This window comes from Malus sylvestris, chromosome 9 (assembly GCF_916048215.2).
Source record: "Malus sylvestris chromosome 9, drMalSylv7.2, whole genome shotgun sequence".
Lineage (NCBI taxonomy): Eukaryota > Viridiplantae > Streptophyta > Magnoliopsida > Rosales > Rosaceae > Malus > Malus sylvestris.
The window spans coordinates 11,260,691-11,274,105 of record NC_062268.1 but is presented as its reverse complement, the minus strand read 5'-3'; the positions used below and the strand labels follow the sequence as shown (position 1 = coordinate 11,274,105).

The 13,415-nt window shown below is 32.4% G+C and overlaps 1 long non-coding RNA gene across 1 annotated transcript; it reads left to right on the top strand.

Annotated features, from left to right (window-relative positions):
- Window positions 1–5,384: 5,384 nt before the first annotated feature.
- Window positions 5,385–6,091, top strand: LOC126634354 (uncharacterized). The gene is made up of 2 exons (XR_007627304.1): window positions 5,385–5,833; window positions 5,889–6,091. It is a non-coding gene; the product is annotated as an uncharacterized LOC126634354 (long non-coding RNA).
- Window positions 6,092–13,415: the final 7,324 nt, after the last annotated feature.

The window sequence follows — 13,415 nt, the reverse complement described above, 5'->3', positions numbered from 1 at the left end:
GTTCTTGTTTTGAGATTGTAATCCATAAAACTCAAAGTAACAGCATTAGACCAAACGAACTCGATCTTAGTCTAGCGGTTAATCCAATTTTGGAAGATGTCCGAAAGTTCGAATCTTGAGAAAGGTCAAAGAATGGAAGATTGTACCAGTTGGTTGAGGCACGTGCAAAGGACGGGTCCAAATTCACTCTCAGGGATTAAGGTTTGAGGTTTTCGTCCAAATTTAGATTACTTCTAGCACAAAATTAGTAGCTGTCACTTAGTACTACGGTCTAATAGTATTCTTTTTCACTTGTAAGTAAGAGGTATTGAGTTCGATCTTTGCAGGTAACCGATCCAAATGGTTTGTTTTGGGATTCATTTTCGAATGTTTTACGGTTATGGGTAACCGTCATGAAAATTCTTCAATTTCGGGTTATGGTTGGGCTATCTGCCTCGAACCCATACCCAAAACAAAACCATTTTTATTTTTTAATAAATAAATATTAATTTATTATATTGAAAAACGAGTTATCAATAATCATGCATTATTAAATATGGAAGTCCATGCTAATAATTAAATGCATTATTATCATTAATAGTATAAATCATGGGTGATGTTATTCACACACACCTATTTTTGCTTCACACACCTACTCTTAATATTTAATCGTCAGATCAAATGAATTAAAAATTATCAATAAACAAAAATTAGTAAGGGTGTGGACTCAACACTACCCCAAATTATATGCTTATCAATTATTATTAATATAAATATTTTCTTGAAAATATAAATTTAATATATACTAAAGTTGAAAATTCACTGAAACACTGTTCATAAAATAGTGGTTAACCGATTTTACCCTCCCAACTTTACACTAATTTTGATTATATCCTGATACACCCATCAGATATATATGTACTATATTTATTTTGGGAATTATTATTAGCATTTCAAAAATCTCATTCTACACTCTTAACTTTCTATATTATAAAGGAAAAATACATTTACGAAGAGTGTAGAATGAGATTTTTGAAGTGCCAATAACACTTCCCTTTATTTTATATTCTTTTTCTTGATTCTCCCTTCTCTCTCTTCCTCTCACTCCTCTCCCCGCGACCCAGCTGGGACGACGACCAAACCAACAAAAAAAGAACCCTCTCCTTGCCGGTACGTAACGAGGCATGCGACGAGTGATTTTGGTTTCTGAGATGAAAGGGAGAGGATTGGTGTTTTTGGTTCCTCTCTAAAAGTCTCTATCTCTCTCATTCGAAAATTCCTCGCCGTTGGGCAATCAATATGAAAATATATGGTGGATTTTGAGAAATTGAGGGTTTTTCCTAATCTAAGTTTGGTTTGTCCGTTCTGCTGAGTTTGAATTTGAATTTCACAGATGTAAATAAATGGCTGAATAATCAGGGAGATTTTGTGAGGAAATAGAGATGAAATGTCTCAGACCAATAAAAGGATGGATTATGATAAAAAAAAAATTATTAAAAAAAGACTGAAAAACAATATGCCATAAAAGGTGGATTAGGATGAAAAAGACTGAAAAACAAAGCTTGCTGCTGATGCAGAGTCATTTTATTTTTCGAACTAAGGGAGGTATTTAGTATGCCGTAAAAGGCCAAAGCCTTTGCTTTAATTTTTAAATCAATTAGGGTAATGCTAAGAAGATAAAATTTGTAAATTAAATTTTGTAAATTAAGTAATATGAAAATTGATAATTGGATTTGGATTATGACTTAAGCGACGATAAATGTGCTCATTTCAATTGGTGACACATAATTTAGTTTGCAAATTTAGTTTATAAATTTAGTCTCTCTAGCATTACCAAATCAACAAATATGCTTATGTAGATAACCATGAACATGTATAGAAAATGTTAATATTGATTTTGGTTTTTTATTTATTTATAAGTATTCATGTCTTCTCCTAAATTCCTAATTCATTCATTTGACCCTTTTAATCTTCTTCTTTTTTTTTTTTTGGTTATTTGATAATTATTCAGATGAAATTTTTGATTAAGTTTTATTGGAAATTTTTATTTAATTTGATATGTGATTTTGTAAGTTAAGATTTCGTTGTTGTTGTATGCAGGGGCGTTCAAAGTAAAGAGGGGTATGCACATATTAGCTTATGTATCACAATCTGATTGTTTATAGATTTTGTACGATTTTTAATAGGACTATCTACTAAATCTTTTGTATGTAAATAGTAATATACAAAATTTTATATTGTTTTCAATCCCACAACATTGCGCAGAGGCATTGTTTGCTAGTATTATCTTATTTATTATATGCATTATATTAGTAACTAAATAGCGAATTTTTAATAAAAACGAGATTAAATAGACTACTATTATAGTAGTGTGTGTGTGAAATTTTTTATTTTTGTTTTTAAAATTGAAGGAGAGAGAGGAAGAAAGTGAAAGAGAATGTGATAGTGAGGAGAGAGATAGAGAGGGAGGGAGGTTTTTTTTTAATTTTTTATTCTTTTTAAATTAGAGATGTTAAACTCACCCATATGTGATGTTTAAACAAAAAACAGCTGCCCTTAATTTTGTTGTTGTTGTAGAAGAATAAATAGTCTTTTCACCCTTTTTTAGTTGACGAAGAGAGTTCTATTAATATGTAGTTTAGATATAAATAATTAATTAAATAGCAGATTTTAAACAAAACAAGATTAAATAGACTACTATTATTAATATAATGCAATATATAAATACATAATGTTATAATCGGGAAAACCGTTATCCGACGGGAAATTCGTTAACCGACGTGTTTGATTACCAAAAAAATCCATTTAAAGATTCTACGGTTTTGAGTTCATCGAAAATAAACGAGTTCGTGTATAGGAATATTATATTCAAACCCAAATTTCAATCCATCTATCCTGTCGACAATTTGTTGGTTGCTGGTTGTCGACCTCTTGTACAATGAAAGAAACACTACAGAGCCTAGAGGTCTAGCCGTAAGGAGAATCTTGATTGAACACTTTGATATGTACGATAACTTAATGTTATAACACGTTATTGGTTATTGATTATTGATATGTTGTTTATACCATTGGTATTATTGATTCTTTGATTACATAGATGTTAATATTTTTATTAATAAAAGTTTAGGGGTAAGTAAATGATGATAAGGCAACATTTTATTTGATGGTCGAACAAAACATGTCACTGTCCAACCAAAATTTTCTTTTAAGTGTAAACCATATATCATTGAGGTCAAAAGAATTATGGGAAGATTTTTCAAGTTGTATGGCCAACCTTTATGTCGATCAATAAGAACTTCGACAAAATAATTTGATTACCTATAGTAATATAGTGCATTTTTTAGGACCATTTGGTAAGCGTAGGACCAATATTTTCTGGGGGGTAACAATTGGTCAACTGGTCTTCCCCTTTTGTTTGTTTCTTGAGCATGTGCAATTTGATAAAGAGTGATGTTAGATACCAAAGACAAACCAAAGCACATGATATCTTTTTAGAACTTCGAAAAAATAACGATAACTGAGCTAGCTGGACAAGCACTATATAAAGTACGTGGCGTTCTCAGTGGCTTGATCGTGATTCCAGTTATAAGGTGATTTATGACACAGTATGCATAATGTTCATGGATCATGTGTATTATGTACTTTTATTTATATTTTTTATTTATGTAGAATCTCATGATTTGAAACAGATAAACTAACACAATATATCCTTTAAGACAATATGTAAATTTTTGTGATAACAATTACATGGCGAGACGATTTTGAATTTGCTTATTAGTTTTGTATGTGTGACATTAAAATGATGATTTAAAGAACAAATAATTTGGATCATGACCGAAGACATTGTGGTGTAGATTGCTTAGCACTCGAACACTATCAATGTGTGTGTGTGTGTGTCCAAGTCGTTACTTGAATATGTAGTTCTATATATGTAAATCAAGTTCCTAATAAATCATGCATGACAATGTTTAATATACAGTCATGATTGGCCTGCGGCCTGCTTGATTCGCAGAACATGCATGTGTGGTACATATGATTTCGTAGATTGTATTTAAATGCTATTGATTACATATGGTTGTCAATAAAAGGAACAAAGATATCAAATGTACAAATAGAAATAACTTGCAGATACTCCAGGTTGTCTGGACGTGCATGAGGAAAGAGCTCGAGGGAGTGTGCATGGATTGCTGATTCCATGCGTGGAATGTGCAGTGCAGCCACCTTCCATGAGTTGAGCTCACGTACGTGTGGTCCCTCACCCTCACTCTGCCTTTTAGGCAAAATGTGTGGAGCTAAAGCTTAATGTATATATTGACCAATGTATGTGTGTGTATATATATATATATATAGTATTGCAGACCTCCCTTCCTCTCCTTTTCAGTACTCATGGTGCATATTCTCTGACTTATCTGTCTGCCTCATCACACATCATCTTTTTTACAGTTTGTGTTTCAAATGAATTGAAAGGAAAAAGTATTGGAATAAAAAGTTTCTGAAATAGGCTAAGTTTTCTAGTTCTTTTCTATTAGTGAACCGTCCTCGTGTGTATAGAGATTCAATAATAGAACGTGCAAGCGGATACACACACACACATGACACACCTCCTTGTTCACTCTGAATGTGATTAACAACTAATCTTTCATAATAAACATGTTATAATCTATATCATTCGTTTGTTAAATCACCATTTAGAAATAATTTAGTTATCCATATTAGCAAACAAATAAACAATTTTGATGACAACTTAAGATCTTCATAATGAACTGTCTATTTTTTTAATACATACTAAAACAAGAAAAACTTAGCCATTTCCTTTTCTCTTTTTTTTTTTCCTCAGTTTTGATGCACATATATGTATATTGATTGAGATTAAAAGGGATTGTTTGGTTCACATATTTTGGAGATTATGAAGTGATATGTTTCCAAACTAAAAGTTTTAGGAGGATAGATTCAAACTTGAGACCTCTTTCAATATTGGGAAGAGAAGTTTTAAAACTCAAACTTAATTTTGGTAAATGCATGATAAAGTGGAGTGATGTTGGACAAAGACATTAATGACGCGTGAACGATACTATATTTTCGAGCAAATAAGAATCTCTCACATACATTTTATCTCGTCTTATCACGTTGTTGAGAGTACATTCCACATTGGAGATGAAGTCTGGCATTAAGTGCTTAATTAGAAGATTTGGGTCTCTTTACTTATTGTCAATTAGTTTTAGAGTTGGATGCTCACATATTCCGACATTGTAGATACTAGGGTGGATGCTCACATATTCCGACATGGTAGATACTAGAGCTAGCTATTCACACGTTAGATCTAAGAGTCATACGTGCTCTCACATCACCCAATATAAAACGAATACGTGGTACTCTCTGTCTCACATGCTAGGCCGTATTGGATGCTCACATTTTAACGTGTATCATGTCCATTTCTATTTTACTAGTCTATAAATAAGGAGGGGGCTTCAGTTTCACGAATTAAATCCATCATTTACTCTTTTTTATTCCAATGGTGATCGTTACCAGCAATAGGAAGCCTGGCTTTCCCAAGATAGGCATGGATGAAGACCAAGTCCCAACTCCCTCTTTCTATACAGAAAGTGATGGGGACGACGATGACGACGACGACGACGGAGATGTGGCACCGGCAGCATAGTTACTAGTGTTGTGGATGGGGATCAGTGGCTTAAGGTTTGATATACTTCATCAACTTTGAGTCTTGAGCTGAAGAGAAAAATTTACAAATATAGTAAGAATATCCGCATGCAGTTATGAACTTATACTCACGGATCAATATCCTATATTTCATACAACTGTTTGTAAACAAAACAATTCCTTAAACATAGAGGAAGTACATATATATATATATATATATATATATTGCATACAATGTAAATAAACAAAAGGTTCCTCTGTGGCTTATATATTAAGCACCAGAGGTATCTGAGTTAGAAGAAGTACTATTGGTTATCTGTGGTGCTCTTCCCCTATATCATCCTAATAAAGGACAGCTTCTTCTTTACTGATGTGATCATCATGTATACGTTATACGTACTGATGTAATATTGCACTTATATAATTAGTGATATCTACTTAATTATTATGAGTACCTAATAAGATCACTCTCTCTCCCCTCTCTCTCTCTCTCTCTCTCTCTCTCCATAAGATCTCGATTCGCATTTCTTACACGGAATTGATTTGCATGTAGTTAATAAAGATCTTGATGTACGTAAACTCAATTCTACCCCATATCCATCACTTGAACTATACTTATAATGTAATAGATAGGGCTGATTTTCGATACATTGGATTTGATCAGAAACAAGCTTTTCTATTCTAATCCAAAAAAATTCGGGTGCGTTTGTTGCACCGGACTGTCTCGGACTAGACTAGTTTCAGGGACTAAGCTGAACTGGTTTAGACTAGACTAAGCTGAACTAGTTTAGTGAAGCGTTTGGTGCAGTGTCGGACTGAGTCACATACTATATATTTTTTTGCCATTTTTAATTTTTTTTGCCTTAAAAATTAAACAAAAGTTAATAATTAAATGACAGTGAAGTCTTGGAAATGAATGGACCTAAGCAAATTTTCTTTCCCCTTCCTTTACCCTTCCGCGTTTCTCTTTTCCATCATTTTCTCTCCATCGAATAATGCATCAATCTCTTACTTTTCTTGTTTAATTAAGAGAATTTGTTGGTTAACCATTCGCCAAGCCTTCAGAGATTCCAAAAAGAAAGGCAAGCCTTCCAGTAACCAATTGAACCTGTAAATCGATTTACAGAAATTCAAAACAAAAATCAATTGGGTAAATCCCAAAAAAAAAAACTTAGAAACCAAAAAAAAAAAACCCAAAAACCCAGAACAAAAATCGATTTACTGAGATTGCGAAGCAGTCATGAGGAGCTGACCCGCAAGCCTTTGGCAAAGCCAAAATTAGTAGCTTCAAAGCCATAACCATGGCAATAGCGAAGCAGCAAAAGAGAAGAAGATGGCGAAGATGACCCAGTCGACGAGGTCATCGTCGGAGATGAAGAAATCGACGAGTTCGTCATCGGAGATGAACCCGAAGCTTATGTTGTCGAAATCGAGGTCAGGGAGTTGATTTGAGAAGGACGAAGAAGTTCTTAGCTAGTCCGATGGTTTTTTGGGGGACACGCTAAGAACGTGAGGTTGTTAGTGAAAGCTAGTCCTGGCTAATCTCATTAAAACTAGTCCCGCCAGAAAACAAACACGGGACTAGACTAATCTTTAGTCTAGTCCAGTCCAGTGAACTTTAGTGAGGGGAAACAAACACCCCCTTATAGTATTAAGAGTTTTGAAAATCGATATGATCTTAGAATTTTTGGAACATATAACAAAATTCCTGCATTTTACATGTTTTTCAAACTTAATTTTGTAGTCATGCAATCCAATGTTTTTCCTTAATTTTTAGTAAGTATTTTTTTATATTTTTCATTACTAATTTGGTCTAATTGGATTATTAGTATTTGTGGTAATAGGATAATTGAAAGATAACCCATTTGGTAAAAAAAAAAACTAGGATTTAAGCCTCTGTAGTGAAGTTTGTTACGATTTATGCCTAAAATTAAAAATTCCGTCAACTTTTTGTTAATTATTAGCATGTGAGCCACACATATTAGGCTAAAACAGAACTCTCTGTTAATTGTTAGCACATGGGGCTGGCTCACGTGCTAATGTTTAACAAAAAGTTGACATAAATTTTTAATTTTGGGCACAAATCCTAATAAACTTTACCATAGGGACTTAAATCCTAGTTTTTTTTTTACCACATGGGCTATCCTCTAACTATCCTATCACCGCGGAGACTATTAATCCAATTAAGCCTATTAATTTTGTAGTATTTAAGTATGTTTATTTTAAGAATATATATATAACTAGGATAATGCTAGGGAGATCAAACTTTTAAACCAAATTTGCAATTGAATAGGAAATAAGCACATAATCAATACTTAAGTAATAATCTAATTATCAACAACCATGTTATTTGGTTTGCAAATTTGATCTTCCTAGCATTACCATAGAACTATGTTTATGAGTGTATAAAACATATATACATGTATGTTTGTAATATACAGATACAATAGAGCACACCTAGATTTATATTCTTCAAATTCTACTCTTTATTTTGTATATATATGTATATGATTAAATATAGGAAAAATTAGTATCCGGTCCCTAGTTCTTACTGTTCATTGACTAAGACCTTATTAGTTCTCAAATTTTGATTCAAGTCCCTAGCATTAATGATATAATGAATTTACATGTTTATTATATAATTTTTTAATATAAAAATTAGTAATTAATTTAGGGTTTAATACTCACACCTCTATTAAACTTCTAATTAATTTTCAATTCAAACATTTTCAAAATAATAAAAAATTAAATTAAATTAAGTTTGTACCTATTAGTTATATATATATATATATATATATATATATATATATATAAAGATTCTCAATTTTTTAATCTTAAATGTACCCATTCATATAATTTTTCAATTTTTTTAATCATCAATGTACCCATTCTCATATATATCAATTTGTTATATGTAAAATGTACCCTTTTTTAATATAAAATCCATTCAAATTTTTTAATCCATATTTAAACTTATATGTGTACATTCTTTTTCATTGATTTGAGAATGTATCCATGTTTTGGTACAATAACTTTTTTTGTTAATTTTGGTTAATGTACCCATACATATATATATACACACACACACACACACACACAATATAACAGAGAGTATAATTTATATTTTATTATTTTTAATCCCATAAATTATGGGTTTTATTTAAAATCTCATTCATACAAACAATTACAAATTTCAATTTTTAATTTTTAATTTAAAAAATATAGTAACTTACATTATTACATTAATGTCAGGGACCTCAATCAAAAACTAAAAACTAACAAGGTTTCAATCAAAGAATATTGATAGCTAGGGACCGCATCCAAAGTATCCCAAAATGGTTATTTTGGTTTCGGTCCTTAATCAACCTAGTTGTTAGAATGAAACCTTATTTGTTTAAATAGTTTGATCAAGGTCCCTAGCATCATTTAAGGGATTTAACTAATGCTTTTATGCATTCAATATCCCACAAATTATGAAATTTAAACAAATCCAAATAATATTGTTACAATAACAATTACTTAAAAATCAATAATAGAATAATTTATTCTCACATAGTTCTAGCAAGAAAAAAATACCCACGTAGTTATTAATATAGTGCAAGAAATAACTATTGATATATTTTAAAACATAAAATAAATACATATAATTAGCATGGTATACGTTCACAAAAAAAATATTGGTACAAATTAAATTAAAAATATGGGTACATATTAAAATTCAAAACTATGGGTACAAATTAAATTGAAAATCTGGGTACATATTAAACTTCAAAATTATGGGTACAAACTAAAACTAAAAAGAATATTGGTATAAATTAAAAAAAAAATTATTCAAATTATAAATAAAAATATAAGAAGAAAAAAAACACTAAAAAGATTAATTTTTCATTTTTAAATTGACATATAATGACTTGGAAATAATTTAATATTCAAATAATGACATAAAGAAAAGTCAGGGACCTTGACCAAAAATGAAAATAGGAATAAGATTTCAATTAATGAGAAGGAGAAATGAGGGATGAAAACCTAATTTATCCAAAAAAAAATTTCTCATAGTAGGATGTTTCTTCTTTCCAAGAGGATGAACATCGGGCCAAGAAATCGTACTTTTAATCAATTTTATACTACTTTAATCTCATTTATTGAAGCTATCAAGAAAAAAAAAATTATTTATTGAAAGGTTGAATCCTTGTATGGTTACGTGGGTTCAAGTCTCGTCGTTAGCTAATCTAACAAAATATATCGTTTGACAAAAAAATAAACTGATTTTTTTTGTTATTGAACATATTGATTATTTAGGATATAAAATCACCCTTAGAGCTTCAATTTCAGATTTAATTGTTTGGCTTTGCACCCAATAGTTGAGACTTAAACCCTAAAATCCAATCACTTAACCGATATAATAGCTCGTTTGGAAATGTTTTTCAAATGACTAAACGCTTTTGGTGAAAATAATTTTGGGTTCCAAAAGCACTTGAAGTTTCACTTGCATTTTTAATAAGAATTAGTTTCAAAAGCACTTTCATTAAAAACGTTTTTAATCATTTTAAAATGAATTCCAAACATACAATAAGACTAGCATCTTAATTTAAGCTATAACATGTATGGATGTTGATTCTACACCCTAAAACATAACAACGCTAAAAAATAGGACCAAATCTGTATAGACGAGCCATTTTCCTTTTCTTTTAAAACGTAGCTGAGTCACTTAATGTAAAACTATATTCTAATGTGACTAGATTGGATGGCGCAAACTGTGGATTTCCCGTTTGCTGTGCAGTAGCTTTTCCGTTGTAGAAATTGATTAGAAATGAGATTTTTTTCAGCAAGTTCCGTGTTCGATGACATGGAGGTGACAATAGTCCCTCAGAGCGTGGATGGACTGTTGATTCCACGTATGGAATGTGCAGTGCAGACACTTGCCATGAGCTTAGCCAACGTGTAAAAACCAACACCCCACTAAGACAAATGAATGGAGGGAGCCCAACCATGTCATCACTCTCTCCCTTGGGCGCCAAATTACCAGCCAAGGGTACATGATTTTTGCATCCATCAAGATCAGTAAAAAGTAAAGAGATTGCAGAACGCACCATAAGAAAATATCAGGTCTCTGTCAGAGAGATATGGTATTATTCCTTTGTTTCCTTAATATAAATATACAAGCAGAGATGTATACTATATACTGTACTACTGCAGTCTCCAGCATAAAATATAAAGGTCTACCTGCAGTACATGACTTATTTAGTTTCTTGGTCATTTTCTTAGGTAAGCAGTTCCATTGTTGGTCATTAAGCGATTTAATATTTATTTATAAACACAGACACACACATATATAAATATATATCATTTGCTATGGCGACTTGGAATTCTTCCAAGTTGGTTGTTAAGGAGGACCTGATGAAGACTCAGCTCTATGTTTACAAAAAGAATAATTGGGATGACGACGACGATGATGCAGGCGCTGTTGCCCCAGCCGCATAGTTAAATGTATGCATTGAGAAAGCTTGAGGCACTTCCTCAAGATTGTGAGCTTGGCAACGATGGGGTACAGGATGGTGTGGTACTTCTACTTTTTCTCAACAGGTGGTTGAGCAATGCTCGGTTTTGGCAATTGGCCCGTGCCAGTTCTCAAAGATATATCGTTTTGTTTGATTGGGAAGGTTTCATGTATATAGTATTGCAACAAACATTCAATAGAAACAAGTATATAGATTACATCTGCTGTATCTTGCTTTTCCCTGTGACTTAATCTATGATCTGGAGTCGTTACCGAAAAAAAGAAAAATTATCACCATTTTTTTCAGTTGTAATGTACAAAGGCAAATGAGCTTTAATTTCTTTTGTCATTTAAATGGGGACGCCAGACGCGTATGAATGTATGGTATACTGTTGGAAAGCTCATGCGACACAAAATCTTATTAGCACAAAACCACACAAGAAACCGTACCAAAAGCATCAAAACAGGCATGAAAATCTATGCAAAAACCTAGTTTTCTCAACCTTGCTAGGGTTTTCAAAAGCATCAGAACAGCCATGAAAATCTATGCAAAAACCCAGTTTTCTCAACCTTGCTAGGGTTTTCAGTTTTGTCCCAGACTAGCTTGTTCAGTTCAGATATAGCATGAAAGATCATTAACTAATTTAAGGGATAAGTGCAGAGGCTTATATGCTTGGATATGTTAATTTTTTCTTCTCTAATTAATCTAATCTAAACTTTGCGAGCGATGGATTCAAACTTGATTGTACAAAGAAAGTACAATAGTTTTTGCGGTCTAAATTTCAGGAAGATTTTTGGGCGGTATGGAGTTTCTCTGATCAGTTTCCATTCTCTTCTGCATGGAATGGGCCTCACATAATCACATCTTCCTAGTTTTTCTTTCCAATTTTGTAGTGGAGTTGGCTCAATAATTCTTTGGGCACCTTGAAAATATTTTAGTGGTTTCTGGGCTTGAATTGAGGAGCCCCAATTGGTATTCCAAATGGTGTGGGTAAATACGAGATAATTCAGGACTAATGGATTTGGGCTATAAATAAAAATTGCATTTCAAAACATATTTTTAATACAACAATATATTTAAACTAAAAAATAAGATAATAAATTAGTATTGAACTCGATATTTAAATCTAAAATCTTTTACTTATAAGTGGAAGAATACGACTAAACCATAATACTAAGTAGCAGAAATATAGTACAAAACATTAGAGAAATTTGAAATACATTTTTAACTAAGGCATTACTAAACGTTGGGACGCTCTATCTAATGTTGAATTGCTTTTCTAACCAAGGACATGTTACTAGTGGATTTAGGCTACATGCATAGAACGCACCTCCGCTTGCCAGAAATCGAGCACAAGAGCGATGGGCCACCCTTCTGGTTCATCGGAAAACTAGCAAGTTTGCTCCTTGTTGCTGCGTAGCGATGGCTGCATAGCCTTTTTTAAAAATAAAAAAATAATAATCAGGCCAAAGAGACGTCGTTTTGAACTTGGAAAATTTTGAAATGTAGAACATTAAGATCCTTTGTCTAATGTTGTATTGCATATGTAATCAAAGACTATTTGAGTTTGCATCTAAAATGGCTAAAAGGGTTATTTGTTTAAATATTCTTTTTTTTCCTTTAACTTTTGTTTAAAAGATATAAACACCTAGACTTTTCTGTCAAACATGACCAGAAATGTTAATAATGTCAAGTGCTAATTTGTAACAACCTGTCCCCAAATATTACAGTTTTTATAATTTTTAAATGTGAAATTACAAAAAATGCCATTCGAGGTAAATGCGTTGACTTTTGTTAACCGTCTTGTCGTGTCACGTAAGATCCGTTTCCTTGGCATATTCATGTAGTAATCAGTGTTACGAACGCATGGGCACAAGTGAAATTAAATTTCAAGCTAAAACGAGGATTTTACGGAACTACGAAGTTGAGGGCAAAATGATAATTTGACCATCATCTAGAAGGCTCCAGATTTGATGGAGCAATGAGATGGTGCCACATGTGTGGCCAAGATGGAGAGATGAGAGAAGAAAGTAGGGAGGATGGCCAATTAGAAAGCTGAGAAATGAGAGAAATGAGAGAAATGAGAAAGGTGAGGAGTAGCCAATTGGACCCTAGACCACCCAACCCGTTTCCAGTCGCGACCTAGTCTCTGACCCGGTGTTCTGCCACTTTTCTGACGCCTTTCAAGAAGTTTTTCTAGCTTTTCACGGCCAACCACCACCTGTAAACATCACCACAGAATCCTTCTTATGATTCCCACCTCAAACCCGACGAGTTTTG